The sequence below is a fragment of the Dromaius novaehollandiae genome, chromosome 2 (genome assembly GCF_036370855.1).
Source record: "Dromaius novaehollandiae isolate bDroNov1 chromosome 2, bDroNov1.hap1, whole genome shotgun sequence".
Taxonomy (NCBI): Eukaryota; Metazoa; Chordata; class Aves; order Casuariiformes; family Dromaiidae; genus Dromaius; species Dromaius novaehollandiae.
In genome coordinates, this window is record NC_088099.1 from 42,760,291 (window position 1) to 42,781,639 (window position 21,349).

General features: G+C 35.8%; 1 protein-coding gene across 2 annotated transcripts in view; it reads left to right on the forward strand.

Moving 5' to 3' along the window:
- The window catches only part of CRPPA (CDP-L-ribitol pyrophosphorylase A), a 121,343-nt gene that overhangs the window by 77,048 nt on the left and 22,946 nt on the right, over positions 1–21,349 (forward strand). The window lies entirely within an intron of this gene.

Sequence of the window (21,349 nt, forward strand, 5' to 3'; positions counted from 1 at the left end):
CAATAGGAGTTAGCACTCCAGCATCCTTTGTACTCAGAAAAGCTATTCAAAATAAGCCATTTTGCCTCAGAAGGTGTTTTGTCTGTCAAAAAATTGGACTGCCTTGTCTCCAGTGCATGTAGAGTTTTCAGTGCTTGTGTAGGCAGCTGTTTTCTTAGTCAATACTGAAGAGAGAAATAATTTAGATATGCAATGGAAATTTTAATAGAAAAGAATAAATGTAATCCTAACTGATGTTTCAGATTGCAATAGGTATTTAGGTTTAGGTAGAATTGACTAAAAATGGCCAATACTTAAATATTTTTTCTGCTATGCTAAAGACTTGATTTTTCTCCAGATTCCATTGCATTTATTAGGAGATATGAATTTCAATACCTACTAAAATCAGATAATTAATGCTTTTACAGACTTCTGATACCAACATAGCTATTTTGTATGGGAATGCTGTCATTAGATGATGTTAGTTTCTCTCTTGTTCACTTGCATGGTAAAAGTGTATTTTGGTTAAATCTGATCTTTTTAAAATGATCTTGGAGTTGTAGACTAACATATTTTTAAAGATGATATTGATGAAATTTGAAGATATCTGTTAAATTATAAAGCCTAAAATAATGTGGTGTCAGTTTTTCAGTTAAAACTAAATATCAATTAAATAATCATTTGTTTTTCTGCAGTCCTTAAATTCTGAGAAGTTTCCCATCCAAATTATTTTGCTTTGAAATAAAACATTGTATATTGCTTTTTTTAAGTAAAAATGGAATAGATTTTGGAGACACTCCTAAAGAATAAATCTTGCCTTTTGAAATACATACTTGTAAATTGGCTATCAAATTGCATTTCTAAAATATTGAATGCTTATTTTAAATTTTGAGTTTAATCAGAAATTGTGTTTTTCTTATATAAGTGTATATGGAAATTGCATTGTCATGATAAGATTGTCAAGCATGTTTGATCTATGATTTCCAAATTTAAAAGAATTCTCACACACTTTCTGAAATATATCTAAAAGTGTTGAAATTATTACCTACATTAAAAGAACAAAAAATAAAATTGAATAGCTTTGATCCTTTACTTTCTATTGATTAATTGAGTTAAGTGATTTAAAATTATTTTAAAATTCCCTTAAACTACAGTTACATGAATGGCTATACTGGCTTATCCTGAAGCAAAATATCCAACGAATACTTATGTTTATAAATTGCAGAGCAGACAAAGCTTCAACAATCTCACTATCTGTTGTGGCAACCTGTCATAGTCTTCCTGAGTTAAAGTTTTTAGTTTTTTGTTGGTAAAAGTGTGTGCGTGTGTATGAAAATGTGCGTGTGTGTGTGTGTGCGCGCGCACGCGTGTGTATGTTTGTATAAAATCACTTGCTCTCTGTTTAGAGCTGCCTTTCTACTTTTATGGTGCTGCTATATTAAAGTCTCGTAAGATATGTGACACACTAAAAACTGAAAACAGGAAGGATTGTTATCTTGACTGGTGTGTGCTTTTAGAAATGCTTACCAGTAGTTTGGGTTTAATTTCATACATGAAGTTAAAGACTATGGTAAGTATCTGCACCTGGTAGAAAGACTTAGCTACCTTACTGAAGCACTAGTTTTCTCAGTTTGTTTGGATTCTGCATATGTGGCTTCACTTGGTTCTTTTCCTACCCATCTCAAATCTTTTCTAGTGCCCCCTTTTCTGTCTTTTCACTCTAGTCTCTGTCAGTGTGCCTGTTGCTTTAGTTTGCTGTGATCTGTAGAGTAGTGAAAGGTAAGCTAATTTGTGTAGGATTTTATTTTTTTTTTAATCCCCTACTCCCTCCTTTTTATTCAGTAAAGTCTATATTGTATTTTGGAACTCTGTATCAATTGAAAAGTTGATAAAGCTTCTTTACAGTATTGTAGAAAAGCAGTGAGGAAAACTTTGCAAATAGGATTGTCTGGATTAGGACAAGCAAGAGTGGAGTAATAAAATACGACTGTCTTTGTGCTATTTGGGGAACTGTGGAAATGGAGATAGGAAGATACACCACTTTTTTTGTTCTTTTTTTCTGGTAGTATAAACCCCACTTTTTCCCAGAGTGAATTCTGACTTCCTTTGGTAAAAATCATTTGGATAACTGTTGAAACAGCTTGAAGAGATCATAGAAGCACATTATCATGGTAAAATGTAATATAACAAGTATGGCTTTAGTGTAATTAGAATGTTTTTCTTAATTGAGAGTATATAGGATTTTATACATAAGTGGATTAAATGGACATATGCTGGTAGCAACATTTCATGAAGTTGACTGGAAGAAAAAGTTTTTATAATCTTCAGCTGATTTTCATATGAACTGTATTATTAGCAGGCATGTATAACAAAAAATCTGAATTTAAATTCTTCATCCTTGGTAATGAGAGATTTGCTGCAGAATACTGTCTCCCTGTTTTTGAAAATAAACAGCTAGAATGATTATGTAAGATCACTGCAGGCAGCATCCTCATCTGTTAACATGGATAAAGTATTATATAGAATAAAACAGTTTGCAAGGTGATTAAAACACTTCTAGCCATCTTGTCTTAAACAAATGTAAAACATTTTCGTCTCACAAGGATGGGGATATAGTCCTGAGTTCCTTCTCATCAACGTTTGATAGATAACTAACAAATGGATTATACAAATCACATATGTTATGTGTCAAGTTTTCTTAGGGCTGCAGATCTGTGAAGAACACAGTTGCTTCTAGGTAAGGTCCTGTGGAAAGAACTGACGTAGGAATCTAGAAATGACGTAGCCCAAACTTTATTACTGATCTGGGAGAGGTTGAAGGTGGGATGCTATGAACAAAGGCAATTCATACAATGGAAAGGCATCTTTAAAACAGTTTGTTTTTTACCTGAAACCATGATCTGAGAGTCACGGAGGTACTTTGGTTTCAGTACAACCTATTAGCTGGTATGCGAGTCCATCTCTGTGTCTGGCAAGGAGAAATTACATGCATGCCAACTCTTTAATCAAAGAGTCTGACTCTCCAGCAAAGTCTTAGGATTGCAAAGGCTCATGCTTTTAGCGATGTTACCGGTTCCCTGTTGCAGTTAGCAGCAGTGGGTGCTGTCACGTCCACAGCAGTTCCATGCTTCAGGGTGGGAAGGTTAACTTCATCCGGGCATGATGGGGGGGTCCAGAGGAAGTGCAAACACCAAAAGCACCTGCTGCTGTAATGCGGGATCTTCACTCAGCCAGCTGTTGCAACAACTTCTGTCTGTATCCCAAAGTCCCTGACAGCTATAGGTTATTTCAGGAGAAGAGTGATGACAAATTACTTTATGGAGGTTCTCTCTAGCTGACAGGTTATATCATCATTACGAAACATGCAGGGTTGATGTACACACTTTTACTAACTTTAAAACGGATAAAATCTAATGGACAAAACACTAACTGAGGCGCATGACCACAGAAAGGTTGAGGTGAAATTATTGTACAGCTGTAAGGGACATATGATAATTCAATGTGGTGATATATTGACGTAACAAATATGAAAGAATATGATGTCACTGTAATGTTCTGCATTGGGAAAGTAAATCTGTTGAAGCTGAGCTATATAGTGGTTTTATATGTTTTGGAAATGGACGTGAAATGCCTTGGGAACCTCGTAGTACACTTTTGGTGGTATTGGAGGCCAACTGAAGGCCTAAAAGAAATTATAAATCTTTATTTACATTTCTTAAATGGAGCATTTCCTTGCTTTTTAGAAAACGTACCAAATACTTCTATGATATATGAGTTATCTCTGTAGACATGATTGTCAAGGAGCTAATCAGGAAAATTGGAGCAGAAGGCTTTAATCTGTTGTATAAATGACCTGATTTGTACATTCCATTTTCTCAAAGTGTGTGTGTTCAGAGCTTGAACACAAATAATTATTTTTACCAGAAAAATTATTCATAGAATTCCAAAATATTGATGATGATACAAAAATCAGATTCACTTATCAGCTCTAGCTTGCAGCCAGAAAAAAATATTGATCTAAAATTTCATTTATGAAAAAAAAATAAAGCAAATTATTTTCTAAACATTTTTGTAATGTTAGAAATGTTTTGCATATTCAAAACACATGGGAAAAGAGCATTCAGAAGATTCTGAACTTGTGTTTTTAGCTCTTGAGGATTTTTGAGACTGTCAGATGAGTCAAAGGATATAGCTGGTAAGCAAGGTGAATTGAAAATAGGGGAAAAAATCTTTTATGGAAGATATTTCTGTCATACAATAATGAAAATATCAGCAGTGTTCCAACTGTTTTGATTTAGTACAAATCCTCAAGAAACCAATGACCGGTATTGTTAAATATCAGAATAAGATTTTTTTTTAAGGTTTTTTTTTTTTGTTTGTTTTTAAAGTTTTTTTAAGTTAAGATAGTGAGGAGAAGCTATAGAAAGAAGCCAATTTTTTTTTAAATAAACAAAGTTTTACTTCTCTGTATATAAAAAGGAATATAAGAAATATTTCCCAACAAGAAAATGCAAATTCAGAAGCTTGTAAAGGTTGCAATAATAGAGTCTTGGTCTAGAAGTTTCATCAATACTTTCTTTGCTTTTCACAGAGGATAAAATGGAACAATTGTCATCCAGAATAAAGTATGTAACGTGGATGGATGTAGGAAGCCACAGGAAGTTTTAAAACATGAAAGTGATATTAAAATATGCTAGCTTTGGAACTATATTAATTTTAAATAATCCTCCTTCAGCGAGGCACTGACAGAGTGTCAGGTTCAGAAGAGCAAATACATTTTTTTAGGATTCCCCAGGCTGAGGTGGCCCCAGGTACTTCTGCCTCTGAAACAGCTACTTGATTCAGATAAAGGAACTATTTGCTGAAATAGCCAGAACAATCACTGTCCATACCTTAAGAAGAAACAAGTGTTGTAATAGAATAATGATTATGAAGCTGTTTGAAACTAAAAGGAAATTGAAGCATGGATGATTTCTTATGCACACATACTAGACATTCATTGGTCTATAAGACTTTTTGAAAGCAAGTTTTCTATAATGTGCTTGGTGACTGAAGGAATACTTAGAGCGCTAAATGTATTTTCTGTCTGGTTGGCAAAATTCAAAAGGTAAATGTTTACAGTAGGTTTTTTTCAGTAAAAATCACTTAAAAATGGTGATAAGTGCAGACATTAAGGAAGTGGTTCCCAAAACAGGGAGCACAGCCCTGAGTGGGGTTATGCAAGTGGCAATGCAGAAGGTGATTTGAGAACTGGAAGTAAGATACTGAGCCTGAAGTGCAAATTAAGTGAAATCACCAACTAAAAGTTTGAGAACTTGTTGAAATCAAATGAGCCATGCCCTACATGATGCCTGCACACTTCATAATTCATTTCATAATCAGCACAGAACTTGGTCAGTTGATTGCAAGCTAATAAGAGTGTTTGGGATCGTGTCTAGAGATCTCTGTCTTCTAAAGATTACACTTTTTATATTTCTGCCTCTCAGCTGCAATGACATAATAGATTGTAATGAATATGGAAACCTGCATCTATCCATAAAAATCCTTAGGACCAAGTAATTACTATTTATTGTTTTCAGTAGCCAGAAATGATAACTTTTAAGTAGCCATGGTCTTACAGACTGTATTCACTCTTTCATCAAGGAAAATTGAGCAAATGAGTCATGAGTTAAAAGTGCCACAGTGTGATCTAGGTTGCAGAGGGTGTGGAACAGAGAGGGAAACCAAATCTGGCTTGAAACTGTATACATGAGTAACTTCATTGAAATCAGCATCTATAAGCTTATACATACAAAGGTCTAATGAGTCATTCACCAGTAAAACTAGAGACTGATATTTATGAAGACTGGATATTGTTTGTTCTGATTAGTTATTACTACAGTCTGAGATCAGACATGACTCTATATTTTGCAATAAGTAGAGCTGGCGTGATGAAGATGTTTGCAAGCATTGAAGTTTTAAACCTGTCAGCAACTCCTCTGAGGGAATTCTCAGTGAATAGAAGATACAGAACTGGAACTCTATTAACTTGATACTGAAGAAACCAAACATAAAATTGTCCTTTTTTCTTGGGAATGGCCCACATAAAAATCGTAAGGTTTCTGATAAAAAAAATGTTTTGAATGGGCCTATCTTTAATGCCCTGGAAAGATGATAATAGAATTTATGGAACAAAATATCTCTAGATATTATTTTGCATATGCCAATTTTCAAATTACTTATCTTCAAATTTGCTATTGAAAGCAAATTAATTTGCTTTGATGAAGATTACACTTTCATAAAGCAAAATCTTTATGCTCCATCAGTCTTTTCTCACACAAAAAAAATTACAGATAATTTTCTGACCCACTTTGATGGTTTTGTCTTTGATTTTGTTTTGAGATCTCCAAGCAACAGCTCAGCATTTATTCATACATTATACTGAATGTTCTGAGTGTGTGCAAATCACAAAAGTCTTTGTTTGACAACCTTTTGAGCAAAAAAAAAATTGGTCCATCTAGTTGATTTGATCATCAGAAATTCTTGTCTGTGAGACTTACTCAAATGAAAGCACATGTACAGGAATGTCTAAAAATAGCACAGTTTTAAAATATGTCTTAGTCTCACTGTTTGTAACGGCTTCCTACTAGTACAATGTATTTTTATTTTTTTCTTATTAGTATCAAAATTAATGGAGAACTCTCTTTTAAAATTTTAGTTTTAAGATTTCTCTCAATGAAATATTTAAATTATTTAATTAAACAAAATTATTCCCAAATTCAACATCTGAAAGATGGAAGGATGCATAATTCCAAAGAAATACTTCTGTGTGTGAATACTTGTTTCTGCTATGCAACTTGTACAGAAATAATGAACTGCTTAGATAGCTTTCTATTTTGAGCTGAAATCTGTTTCTTCAAACCTGCATTCTGGATCACTGTATCGCTGTACCTGTATCACTCAAACCATATCAAGAAAAAAAAGTTCACATCTCTGGAACATTAGTCAATTGAGAAGTATTAATTCCAAGTTTACTAACATATTAATTAAACGTCAGGCTTTGAGTCAGGAAAGGACATAAATAAAGATTTGAGTTTGTTTAACACAAAAACTAGAAATCTTGCTCTTATTCTAAACATTTTGGTGTATGCCATTACAGGAAGCACAGTCAGCTGATTTTAGTAGACACTCTGAAGCCTGGTATTGGCTCATATTGCTTAACAAATTAGGATTGTTCAGGATATTAACTAGTGTTTCTATCTTGAATGCATGTGTACCTGCTCGTACGCTTGCTTGCTCAGTCCGTCTCTTTCTCTCTACCACTTTCCCTTCCTTGTTTCCCCTCAAGTCCTCCTCCTCCCCTAGCAAAAACAGGTAATAAATTAGTGGATTTATTAAAACAGTGAAGCCTTATTAAGGTATTCAAAGAAAGTATTTCCATGAACGAACTTCCCAGTGAGTACTGAGTGCTCAGTCTGAGGAAGATGACCATTTTAGAAAAATAATTGGTAACTTTTTGGGTTTTGATTAAATAATTGTATAGGTTTTTATCACAGAAAGGTCAGAGAATTGCTTAATTTGTCTCTGCTGTTACAGCTTCGAGGAGTATAACAAGCTGCATAGAAAATGATGAGATTAATGTTTTATGTCTTTTACAGATGACCTTTTCAATCTTGTTTCAGCTATTGAACTTTTAATTGGACAAATCAGGGTTCTCACATTGCCCAGGCATGTAGATTTCTTTTTTTTTTTTTTTTTTTTAATCATGTCTTGACAAAGCAGTCTTTAAACTTTCTTGCTTTTGGAGCCCAAGTTCTGGCTAGTCAATAAAGGTTGTTTGGGGGGGTGTGATCTTTCTAATAGCAAAAAAAAATATTATTCTAAAAATAGATTAAATGTATAGAGTAAGATTTTTGGGAATAAATGGTTTCAGGAGGTGAAATGCCAAGCTCTCTAGATGTCTAGAGAGAAGAAAAATATATAATATAGCAAGGTAGAAAAGTGCATGTTTTAATTATGCTACATGTTTCAGTGTGATAGGAAATAAACACTGAATTGGAACAGTTTACAAAAACAAATACTGCGAGCATCAAATCTGAGTTTGATCTTCAAATCTATTATTAGTTAGTCTGACATTTTTCCAGTATTATGAAAGCTTTGATGTTGACTTGCTCTCTCCTAGTGGAAACATATAAACATTTAAAATGAAAGGATATTAAAACAAAATTTTGTTTGCAAACACACTACTTTTAACTTCCTTTTTAAAATTGTTAGCTTGCCTAATAGAAACCTGTGAAGTCCATTGTATTTGTTTATGGACAGTTTCATTTTCAGATTCTTAGTGCTGCAATTCTTGGCTTCAAGCAGTGCTTGTACTCTTTCACTGTCTGAGTAAGCTGGCCATCAGAAGTCCAGCCAGGAGCATCAGAAATTGATCTTCTCACCTTGCTTATATACTATCCTCCAAAGGTATCGTTTAGCAGGTACCCATAATACTCACCTGTAGAGATGAGTATATCTGTTTTTCCTAGCTTTTTAGCTCTACGGCAACACAAAGAACCTAATAAAATCCCTATGTATGCTTAAGAGGCTTTTGAAAACATTACCAACTTGCTATTGTGTTAGTTTCCTAATGCTTTTTTTTATTTTGGGTGCACTTTTCTAAGGTTTTTTCTTTTTTTCCTGATAACTTTTGCCAATTTCAATGGAAAATTTAGTTTTATACATGAACTGTAAAGCAGCCTGGGAAATAGAATTTTATAGAGTCAATGCTAGCTTGACTGTTAATATAGTAGTTGCTTCTCTATCAATCAATATTTTACATCTGAAAAGATGTATTCTGTTGCCTTATAGGTTTTGTATTTAATCATATGGTAAAGATATGTAACATTTCTGCAGAATTTTAGGTCTCTACAGGCAAAGATCAGTAATTTCTACTCCATTAATTTACTCATATTCAGAACTAAAGATATCAGATGTACTTTAAAATTGTATACTGAAAATTGTATACTATGCCATATAAATTCCCTCCTACCCCATATCCATTTCTCAGTTCATAGCATAAGTGTTTTCATTACTAATATTTGACTGCTGACACTTCTGAAGTGCTACAGCCATTTAAACAAAAGAAATTCCCATCAGACTATACACTATTAGTAACTAGAGCTATTCTGTGGCATTTGTTGCAGTCCTCAAGGTATTGTAGTTCTTGAAATTCTTGCAGAGGAGGCTATCACATCAATATTGGAGATGTTGGAGTGTTAATTTCCCACTTTCACCCTGCCCTCTACAAGCAGGAATCCAGTCCTAGGCTGACCAAGGGTGGGAAGCAGTGCTTGTGGTTTCCATATGGATTTGAGATAATAAACTTGAAATCTTATTTTTTGCTTATAGCAGATTGTTCATATAAAAATCATCCATGATAGAATGTCTGGTGCTAAAAGAATTATATAAAAATATGTGATATTACACTTGATGGCAAAAGCACTATAATGCCAGGGAGGAGAAACACCCTTGACTTCCCATAGCCTTCAGATCCCAATTAACTCTTACTGTTATTTGGAATGATGCACATTCTTACAGACAGGGTGAGTAAAAGCTTGCCTTTTCACACGGTCTTATTTCTGCAGTTATTTAAGAATACTTCTTTTAATACAACTAACTATACTTGTATAACCCTTATTAAGTTTAAACAGGCAATTAAAAAGTGCTAAGATTAGAGCAGTAAGAGGAGGAGGGTGAAAAAGAGTAGAAAACTGGAGGAGGGTGTCTGACACAGGGTTGAGTTCATGCGATTTAGTCTTGCATTCTTTTCATAAACCAATTGCGCTCTTAAGGAAAGAGTTACGTTTTTCTGCATCCTGTATTAATATAATAGCATAAGCGCATGTAAACTTTTAGCATCTACTGCATTCTCTAACAAAAAGCTACATAGACTGGAAAACAGACAAAAATAGATGCTTCTTCACAAAGCAGTGTCCTAATCCCAAGGTCTTGCTTCTACGTAGTAATGGTCTGCTGCTATCCCATCATTTTAAGTGTGAAATACACGTTATTTTACATTTGCCTATATTAAATTTCATTTACCATTTTATTGCCTGGGAGCTCAGTTTATGAGGGTCTTTCTACAGTTCATTTCAGTCAGCGCTACCCTAAATAACTATATCATCAGCATACTCCTCTTATTGCTTACTCCTTTTTTCAGCTCATTTATGAATGTCCTGAACAACAGAGATCCTATAATAGATCCCACCTGAACTCTACTGCTTATGTTCTTGAGAAATGACCATTTATTCCTACCCTCACCGTTCTGTATTTTGAGTAAGTGTTTATCCATGTCAGGAGTTCTACTTTATACCATGGCACCGTAGTTTTTTTTAAAGACCTTTGACAGGGGATTTTGTCAGAAGTCTTTTGGAAATCCCAGTAAATTTTATCAATTGTATCACCACTCCTTCAAAGAATTCTAGTAAATTTGTAAGGTAAGACTTCCCTTTACAAAAGAATGACATGTTGACTCTACCACCATCTTTAATCTGATATCTGCTATTATTACTCATTATTTTGGTTTTTGCTATATTGCCTGAAAAATGCCTGAAGGCTTACTATCCTATAGCTCTTTGCATCTTTCCAGATTTTTTTAATTTTAAATTGGCATCACATTTACTACTATCCAGTACTTGCCTACTAAGACAATTTTTAAGCTAGAGATTATGTACCACCATTAGGAACTGAGCTTCAGAACTCTTGGGTCAATGCCATATAGTCCTGGGGATTTGTTACATTCCTTCTCTTAATTTCTTCCATACCCCTTCCACAGTAACTGCAATTTTAGAGCTCTAACAAAGATGGAATCCAGCATGTGAATTTCCGCAGTTCAGAGAATTCATTTCGTTTCTCTGCAGTAGCCTCGTCTTTTCTGAGTGTTTGCTGTACACATTGATCATCAGTTGGTCCTACAGATGCTCTGGCAGACTTCCTGCTTTTGATGTGTCGTAGCAAAGATTTATTATTTGCTTTGATTCTTTATTTCTAGTTGTTTCTTAAAGTCTTCTTTGGCTTGCCTTACTGTGTTTTTATATTTAATATGCCAAAGTTTATGATTCTCTCTATTTTCTTCATTTGGGCATGTCTTCAGCTTTTTGAAGGGTGCCTTCTTGTTCTTATAACCTTTCTTATACTGCTGTTTAACAATATCATCCTCTTTCTGCCCTTCCTCAAGCCTTTTTGTTTTCCCCACAGGCAATATGCATTGGTTTTGTGCTTTCAATACGGTCAGGCTTAGATACTGTTTTGGCTGTGAGGATTTAATTCTTTTAGCTGTTCATTTTCTTTCTCTTTAACAAGATTCCTCATTTCTTACATGATTACCTTTCCTTTATGTAGTTTTCATTTCTATCCCTTTGTCATTTTATAGCCAATTGATGCTGTCCTGGCTGCTCCCCTTAGCTTTGATCCATTCTGCGACAGATCCGTGTTCTACATACAAAATATAATACAAAAACATTCTTTCTCCTTGTGTTGGTTTGAATTCCTTGCTCTCTTTTTTATTGTTCTTCTTGTCTGCAGATTTTTCTGTCTTCTGTTTTCTCCCTCAATCTGAGGATACTGCCCTCTTCTTTCTTGGGCTCTAGATCCTTGGGCTTTTTCAGAATTTCCTTCTCTGTCCCTCCCAGGTCTAGCTACCTTGTAGGCAGCTTATAGATAGCTGCATTATGCAGGTTTTTGGTGTAAAATTTCTTATATTTTGACCTGTTTCTCTTCTATTTACTGGGATGGTAAACCTATCCTTCAGTTCTGTTTCTCTTCCATTGTCTTTTCTTTCTTTTTCTGCTCTGGCTTTATTTTTCCATGCTTTTGTGGATCATCCTTCTCCTGTTTGGCTGTCACCCTGTCTTGTCAGCAGATATTTGCAAATTTTGTGTTTTCTAGGAAGGCTTTTTTTCTTCTCTCTTCAACCGTGACCTCAGGTGCTAGCTGAATCTTCCCTTCTGAGATTTCTAGCAGAAAATGTATAATGACTATCTTTCAAGTTCTGTATGTCTTTCTTTTTGCTATTTGTGTTGTTTTCATTGCTGCTTATTCATTGCTGTTTTTTTCTCCTCCATAGCTTAATCTCTAGAGAGAAGAGATGAAGGAAATTTCTTATACAAGCCTCCTTGCTATTTATGAGAAGCTCTTAGTATGTTTTTGTGCCTGTGTCAGCCTTGTTATCCCATTTAGCCATTTGCCTCATGCTGTCTCTGAAGTTACTATGTTCAAAAGTGCAAATATGCTCTTGCTCCTTCAGCTTTGCTTATCCATGCTCACACTAAGCAGCTGACAGACCTTGTTACAAGCAGCATCTAAAGCAACTACCACGCAGGAGACAAACAAACAAATTCACTTACTCCCAATAAATACATGTTGTTTCTGTCTACCAAGGATAAGGCTGAAGCAATTTCTGAGTGCATTCTGCTTTTGGCTTCTGCTTGCTGTAAGCTATTTACTTTTAAACACTTACAGATAGCAGAATCAAATCTGGTGGCAACTTAATCTCACTAATGTGAAGTCTCTAAACATTTCTGCTGACTTTCATCTAAATATGCTTTGGAACACCTGGGTGTGAAGATATGTTCATATCTCAAGAGAGTCTGAGATGCACAGTTTTTGAAGTTGGATTAAACTCTACTGTGAAAATTCTCTTAAGACATGGAAATGCATGAATTTATAAAGTTAGGATTAACAATACTAGAATGATGTATTGTTATATTTCATTTTAAAAAATCCTATCATTAAGGGAAAGCCATATAGTTCATAAGAAAATATGCGTAGGTAGTGTTTTTCATACAAATTCTGTTGTAAACTAGTTTCTGAAGGTTATTGTCCTATCATATGCTTGGATTAGAAAAGGTGGAAAATGTCACCATCATTATAGAATTTCCAACATTCACAGTCTGAACTAATTATATTTGACTTTAAAACATTCCTTTGAGCTGATATTTGCTTTAGCCAATTTTTATTCATCCTTTTAAACAGTATTTACAATATTCCAAGCCTTGCAGTGTAATTTTCCACCAGCTCAGAAAAGTTGTACTTTCTATTGATAGGCAGAGGCCCATTACTTCACAATGTGCTAAATAAATATGCTTGATTTATAACTGTGCCTGTGTTTTGATCTCTGAAGTTTCTACTAAGCAGAATCTTTTAAAAAGTGAAATTGTTTTCATTCGAGTTTGATTCAACCTGTGTGGCACTGGCAGCAGTGTGAGCATTCGTTTTTGACAGAGCCGGTGCCCTCAGATTTCTCACTGACTCAGTTTTTCCAATCCTATGCTTATACGTTTTCAACTATCTCTTACTTGTGTAGGTAATTCCAGTGTTCAGTACTTATCCAACATCTGACCTGATAAATATTATATAGGCAAAATTTCTAGCAAAATGTCTGAGAGAATGAGAGAAAGAATGTATGATCTCTACTTAAAAGAAAGCAGTAAAATGAAGTATTTTTTGTAAGCCTGACTGTACCAAAACTTTCATGTCCACTCAGTCTCATAGCTGTGCAGTCTTGAAAGGATGTGCAGGATGTTAGAGGGACCAGTGCGACCATTTCTGTGTTTTGTCCTAGGAGGTCTGAAAGTTAAGCAGGGAAATTCTGAGCCTGCAAAGATGTTTTCTCTACTTAGCAAAAACTTGTTAAAACTGTAATTGACCACAACAGATTAATAAACCATACCTTTTGGAAAACTATTCAAGCTATGCATGAAGACTGTTCTCCAATTAAGACAGGAATTTTCTTATTTGTATAGTTCTCTTAGCAGATGAAAGTAGATTTACAGTATGCAGTGTGCTTTGAGCTATGTGGTTTGTTCACTGACTTAGCAAATACCTGTAGCCTATCCTAACATTGTTTTATGAAAAATGTGCAAAATCCTGTTTTTTCCATTGATTAAGTGACTTTCTTATGTGTCAGGTTATCATCGCCTTTTCTATCCCCCAGTAGAGATCCTTAATAAGGTCCATGCAGATGGAGACACCGCACCCCCCCCCCCCCCCCCCCCCCCAGTTTGAGCCAAGAGTTAAGCTGAGTGTAGGATTGGAAGATACAGTAAATACATTTTATTTTAAATTCTTCTTTCCCACTTTTTTTTGATGAGGAAAGTAAGCTACATCCTGTAAAATCAGTAGAAACTTGCTTGGTCACAGTGTCTTCTCATAGCTACCACTTTTTATACATGATTAAATATGAAGGGTGAAATCATTTGCTGTTTGCAGAGCTCCCATAAAATTGAAAGAGTCAAGATCCTAAGTTAAAAAATTAGGAAATGAAATTTAAAAATTTCCCAAATCCTAATTTAAGTTTCTTACAGGCAGATTTGGTAACATGGCCTATAATTAAATTGCCAGCTACTTCTTGCAGAGTATATTTTCCCACTGCTTGCAACTCTGCCATATTTTAACTGTTTGTGCTGACATTTACCATGACCACTTTAGGAGGCTGATTTTTTTTTTTTTTTTTTTTTCCCCAGAAAGTCTCAGGAAGAATGGTCACCTGTTTTGAAGCATAAGCAGACATGGGGAAAAAGATTTCATGCACATTTTAGAACAATAAACCTTCAAGTCATTTTTCTAGTGAGTCTAGGAATGCTTCACTGCTGGGGCTTGACAGCTGCGAGTTGGAGGGGGTGTCACATGATAGCAGGAATATCTTTTCCTGTTTTCCGTAAACATTAACCGAAATTTAGCCAAGTAATGCTAAATGCTTTGTTTTGTTTTTTTAGGGAACACATTGCAGCTCAGCATTTGTTGCTGTTGCCCTACGTGTAATAGTTGAGGTAGAATGATTTTCCTGTGCTCATAAGCCACCTCAGCCTGGACATCTGGTGTTAAGAAGTGAGAATAACGGGTATGCAGCCTAATTTTAATTGGAGGAGGAGAGTAAAAGCAAGGAAGGAGTGGATGTTGCAGGTAGACAGAAGGCTCAGAGTAGGACACCAGCAGTGAACTTAGCTTTTTATGAGCCAAGCATAGGTGTAGTAGGTCATGGGGTCCCCAGTCATTTTACCAGTCCTATTAATCTGCAGCACTAGTTAAGCAGTCTGTTTTCAGTGCATTCCTGGTGGGTCATGTGGGGCAAAAAAGTGAGCGATCATATGGTTCTTAATACAATCATGTGGTATTAAACTGCTTTATATAAAAGGCACCTAAAATAGGGTTCATGGAGAAACTTTTTTTATTGGAGTCCCTACTTTTGAATGCAGGCTTTGGAGTCTTAACACTTTCTAACATAGCTTTTTAAATAGAAAATGGATGTGGTAAACATTATTTTTCCTCCAGATTTTCTCGGAAGTGATCTAATGTAAAATTAATCATAAATCTAGAGGAGCTGGCTCAGTTAAATGTAGATCACTGCCCACAACTCAGAATAGGAAAGGCATTTCAATATCTCTGTAATCTTGCAATGTGAGAAGGCTATTTAACTGACAGAATTTGGAAACTCTATCAATAAGTACTTCATAAATATAGATGAAAAACTAGTCATGTTTTTAATCTTCTTTGTAGAAGATCTAAAGCATTTAAATTTAAATTTGCAGTTCAGATGATGTATCCCCACTTGGCAATCGTAAAATAGGCCTTCTTTTTAATATTCACTTCAGCGATGTAATGAGCAAAATAAGATTAAAGACACGATCTTAAAATAAGATATGAGGTGTCTGAGGGTTGCGCTTTGTATGCATGTTTGGAAATATTTGGTCTAATCTACTGAGACAATGTTTTACTACATATAAAAGATATGTTAAAGATGAGATTTAGGACAAAGAATGTGCATTTTATATAAACATGTTTTATCCAGTAAAAAGCAAGGACTGTCTTGAATAAATGAATTTATTATCATGACCATAATATAAATCAAGGGAAAAATAATACAAGACAGCTGGAAGGGTTAATCACTGCAATCCAGAGGTGAATTATTTATTTACCAGTGAAGTGTTGTAATGAAGACTGGATTTTTTTAACTGGCTGAGTATAAAAAAGTGTTGATTTGCAGTCCCTGCAGCATAAATAGTACATTTCTTCATCAGTCAGCAGTACTTTTATTACTATAATTATACTCAGAGGCAATAGGATTTTAGGCATCTGATTTTATCCAGATGATAATTATATATTTATTACTCAAGTTTCTAATGTTTATTTTGATACAAGACATTCCTACGCATGCTCATGCGTGTAGGAACACTCAAGACCTACCGGGAGCTAGGAATGTATGCTATATTGAAGAAACATGGTGTGTTCATGTTGTTATTGTAATGGATCAAAATTCTCACTTTTCAACTATGGTTATTTGCTAGATGGATTAAAACATTTAATTATTATTAACAGTGTCTTTTAATGATGAACTATTGAAGTGTAAAGCAGGAGGAACCGCAAAGTTCTGTTGTGCTCAACCTGTCAGATATACTTGGAATGACCAGAGATGCAGATCATATTTTAGTTGTGCTGTCTTTCTCACCAGCTAGAGATTATCAGCATCTTTCAGCAGAGAAGAAAGTAGGATGTAATGTTTTTAACATAAGCAAATATGGAAGAAAAAACTGTAGTAACAATTAAAGTAGCAGAAAAGTCTTAAAGTCAGAAAGAAAAGTTTTGTCTTTGAAATTCTTTTTGAAATTGGCCTACTGAGATCCTTAATTTCTGGGCTGTTGACTACCCTGAAATCAGCATCAGTATCAAGTTAGTAAATTGTTAGTGGCTTTAGCTGAGCCATTTTAGCTTTTTTGACTACCCTCATTGAAAACAAGGTGCAATGATGAATAACAGTTCTTGAAAATCAAAAGAAGTTAATGCCCACTAAATCTCTACAGGACACTTTCATTCAGAATTATAGTGGCCAAGGGCAAGTATCTGCAGAGGAGTGGAATGCATGTGGATTCACAGCTTTAGTTCACAAGATCTTAGTGCGATTCTGCCTTTTTCTCCAACAGAATCTCCAACAGAATTTTACAGCTTTTATTTTGCCGGTCTAGTAACTTCATTCCTCTCAGAGCTTTTTAGCTTTCCATTCTTAGATTTTCCTTCCCATGCTCTAGGATAGATAAGTAGCCTTCCAAATACCTTTTTTACGTGTTTAAATATCTGACTAGACTTTTGTTTTCAAAAGATACATATATATATATTCTACTGGAATTATTAGTGCTTTCATTGTCAGTGAACACTATTTATGAGCTATTCACAGAATGATTTGTCTGTTTTCAAGTATCAACAAGCTATCAGGTAGAGAAAGAAGCATATTTATGTGCCTTTCTTTGCATCAGTGATTAACAGGACCACTGAGCCCATGTTCTGTGCAGGGGAACACATTCTAGGAAATGCTGTGTCTGGCCATATCTTGAGATATAGATCTTAGTCTCTCTGTCATCTTTTGTAAGACAGTTTGGGAGGAGTGAACACACAGGATCAGACTGAAAGAAAGAAAAGGGGCGTGATTTTTCATCGTAAGCTTGACATAGAGGAAAGATTCTACTTCATGGTAAACTTTTAGTTTGAATGCTTTGTTTTTATCATGTGCTATTTTGGTACATTCAGTCTTGTTAATATTCCACAATCATGGTCTTTAAAGAAAATACATTTTCTTTTGTGGCACCCATAGTAATACTGCATTATTTCAGTGTTTGTTTTGGTTCCTTATTCTACTATGTACAAGTGTATATCAACTGTGAAGTTTTGGTTAATTACATTCAAGAAAGCTGAATTTCAACTAGACAGGGTAGGATCCTGGAGCCTAGGAGGCCTCCTAGGAGAATGGAGGATTTGTCTGCACGTCTGGTTGTGAGAAGCAGGGTGTAGCTAGTGTTAAGGTCCATGCTGCCAAAGTAATTGTACTTCAGTATTTTGGCAAGCTTGTCTGTGAATAGCTGTAGTACAGCCATAGTACAGTGCAGCCTGTTTTAAAGAGCTTGACTCATTTAGCTAAGAAAAACAAAACTTGAAAACGAAAGTAAAGATTTTGGAAAATAAATGTGGGGTAAATATGGAAAAAGAAGTACTTAAACTATTTAAGTTCACTGATATAATAACAAATAAGTGTAAATAGTAAGGAATGAATCTGTGGTTTCATTTCAACTCTCAGAGTAGCAGGATTGGCATTCTGAAACATTCTGCCAATGGCAAGGTAAAGGGAAGAAACTCAACTAGTTTATTTTAAAACTTCATCAGTTTGTGAATAGCAGTGAGTGTGCTTGCCCCTTCAGTAGCAAGAGCTTGGGCTAGAGGACCTTGGAGATTTCCTGCAGTCTTATGCTTCTATTTAAGAAAATAGAATTCCCCACAGCTACTCAATTATGAAACTGATTGTGTCAGACTAATCACATTTCACTGAGTATGCATGTTAAGAAGTGTTTCTCAATGTCTGCTGGAGATTTTCAGTGGAGGTCTGATTATAAAAATAGTTCCAGTGTCACTTAACCAAGTTCTGCATAATGCTGGTGTATCCTATTCAAAGTTGATAATACCGTTAAAATTGAGATTAGTGCAGTAAAGTTCTTAATTTCAGACACATTAGAGAGTTCATTAGTAATGGTAACAACTTTCTGATGCAAGATTATGAAGGTGCAATAAAGCAGTGTCAGGGCTATTTACTCCTTTAAATTTGCTAAGTAAAAATATAAAACTCAGGTCCATTAAAATAAATATGCAGATATGCTAAAATTTTCAAGAATACGAAGCTTCTTCCTTAAATATCCTATACATAAATAAATATCCTAATGGTGTTTATTGGACATTTTTAGTGCAAAATTGTTTTTTTATGCTGTGATGCACCAAAACATGGCTTGGACAAGTTTGTTTGCTATTCATGGCCGATTTAGGCTGGCAAAATATAAATGTTTTCAATGCTCCATCCTTGTGCAGGTGATGTCATCACCTATCAGTTTAAAATGAGTGCAGTGTTTCTGACACTAGAAATGAATATGCCTGATGGGAAGGAAGATACCAGCATTACCTTTGAGGCCAAGGTCTGAGTGAAGGAAAATCTCAATGTTGTGTATTTCTTTGTGAAGCCTCCTCAGATGCCTCAGGGTCTGCTTCAGAGTTGTTCCAGTACTTGTTCTCAACAGCCCACACGTCTTGGGAATCTGCAGGGCCCAGAGTACAGATGTCTCATATTCACACTGTTCAAAGAAATAATAGTTTACAAAGTGCCCTCAGAGATCTTGATTATGACTTTGCCCACAGTGGCCTGGCTCTCCCCTTAGTGATTAGGCATTGATTAGTCAGATTCAAGGGTCATGCAGTTTATGAGATGATAGCTAGTCTTTTGAACACAGTTATAGGCACTTGAAATTTATTGCAACTATGGTGAGGTCATGATCCCAGCTCTTGGCAGAGGGCTTTGAGTGTGTATCTCTGCATCCAGAAGTTCTGCACATATTGCATATATCATCCCGTGGCCCAAGGATGATGCAGTCCCATCCGGAACTTCTGATGGACTAGAGGCAAAGCAGCAGTGGTTGTAGAGAGTCCTAGAAGATATTTGCCTCTCCCTCCTCAGACTGAAGTGCCTCCAAGAGGTCTGAAGTCAGTTCATTTGGGATATCTTCATGGAGTTACTACCATGACTGCCGTTCCTTCCGTATTGGTTATTGACAAAATAATGGTGCAAAGTCAGAATTGGGAGAAGACTCCTCAAGGCTCTGTGGTGGCACATGTACACAAGTAAGAACTGAAAGCCCTGGAAGAGAAACAAGCCAGTCACAGGAAAAGAAATAGAAATAAGGCTTGACTCCATATATGAGGATTACGGGGGAGATGCAGGTCACTGCCCTTCCCACCTATCATCCTTTTGTCTGTTATGTGTGACAATGTTGTGATGCTTCCTGGAGTGTCCAGTAGAAATGCCTTCTCCCTGGAAATCAAAGATTTATAGTATAGCTTTCCTTTGAACTGCTGAACATTTGATTCAGGATTCACAGTACAGCTAGTCTGAAGTGAAATCCCCCAAATGTATATGCTGTCCCCCAAATGTATATACATTAGCTATATGCTAATGTATATCCCCCAAATGCTATATGTAGATGCAAGGTCCTCAGCAGCTACTGCATCATTCTATTGATCTGCTCCTATTGTGCTGCCCTACTTGGTGAGGAAATCTGAGTTTAGGAAGCCCCGCTGTGCTACTCTTTACCTGTTAAACTGTTAGCCCAAGCCTTTCTATGCATGGGCTTTAACCTATCTGTCTCTCCTGCATGGGGAAACATCAGGCAATTCTCTCCTACAACAGCTACCACCATTTCTTCCTCCCCAGGCAAGTCTTTCCTTTCTTCTTTTCAGTACATATAACTGCATTTTCCTTACCTTCACCTGCAGCAAGAGTATCCCTCTTGTAAGCAAATAGTCTTTTTCCCTAACTCCATTCAGCAAAGGAATTACCCGTTACCTTTACTATTTAATCTATCGTCTTTTTATTTTTATTTTCTTCCTTCTGCCCAAAAGTTGCCACTCAGCTGCTCTGCCTCTGGGCTACTTGTATTGGGGTCTGGAATGAGTACCGTTTGGTGAAGTGAAACCTAAAAAGCTTGGATCCTGCTGGTGTGGAGTCTACTGCTGAGAGAAGACATCTACTCCAGTTGGCCCCCGGCTCAACTCTTCTCCCTCCCTCCCTGCCTGCCATACAAGTAGTCTGTCTGTCTCAGCTGCATTTGGTGCTTGAATAGTTGTTCTGTGACTCTTCCTAGAGATGCTGTGCCAGATGGAGGGAGCTGCATATCTCATACTGGATATTTATTTTTGGACTTGAATGCAAAATATACTCTAAATGAAAACAGTATTAAACATTTTGCATAGTGCACCTTTTAGCTAATTTATTCTTTTGCTAATTGCTTTAACTCTGGATCAAGGTTATTATAATGTAAATAATAACTGCCAGCCCTTATTTTATTGCTTTTCATTGCTTTCAGGCAAATGTATTATTTTGATATTTAAATAATTGGCAACGGAAAGTTGCCAGTTACTAGAAAAATTACAACAGTGAATCATCAAGTCAGACAATCATTTAGAAAAAGAAAGGGAGAAAAGGGGTGGGGCTGAAAAATGACCTCCTGAGGTTATTTTATTTCTGTCCCTTATCAAAAGAAAATATTAGTAGTACTAAATTCTGAGCAGGCTGGTCCAAATAGGTAGCATTGCTCACATACTGATAATTAGAAAAATTTTCCAACTTTTCCTAAAGTGCAGTAAGCACTCTTCACTGAGCACATGTGGAAATTAGAGCCATTCTGCAGTGTGCCCGAGAGCAGCATGATCCAGCAGAGCTAGTCGCTGCGCTTCAGTGTTGCTTACATTCCTTTATATTGCCACAAGCAGCCTACACCCAAGCAAGCTGCCTAGCGGATGTGTGTGGTTATGCTCACTACTACGG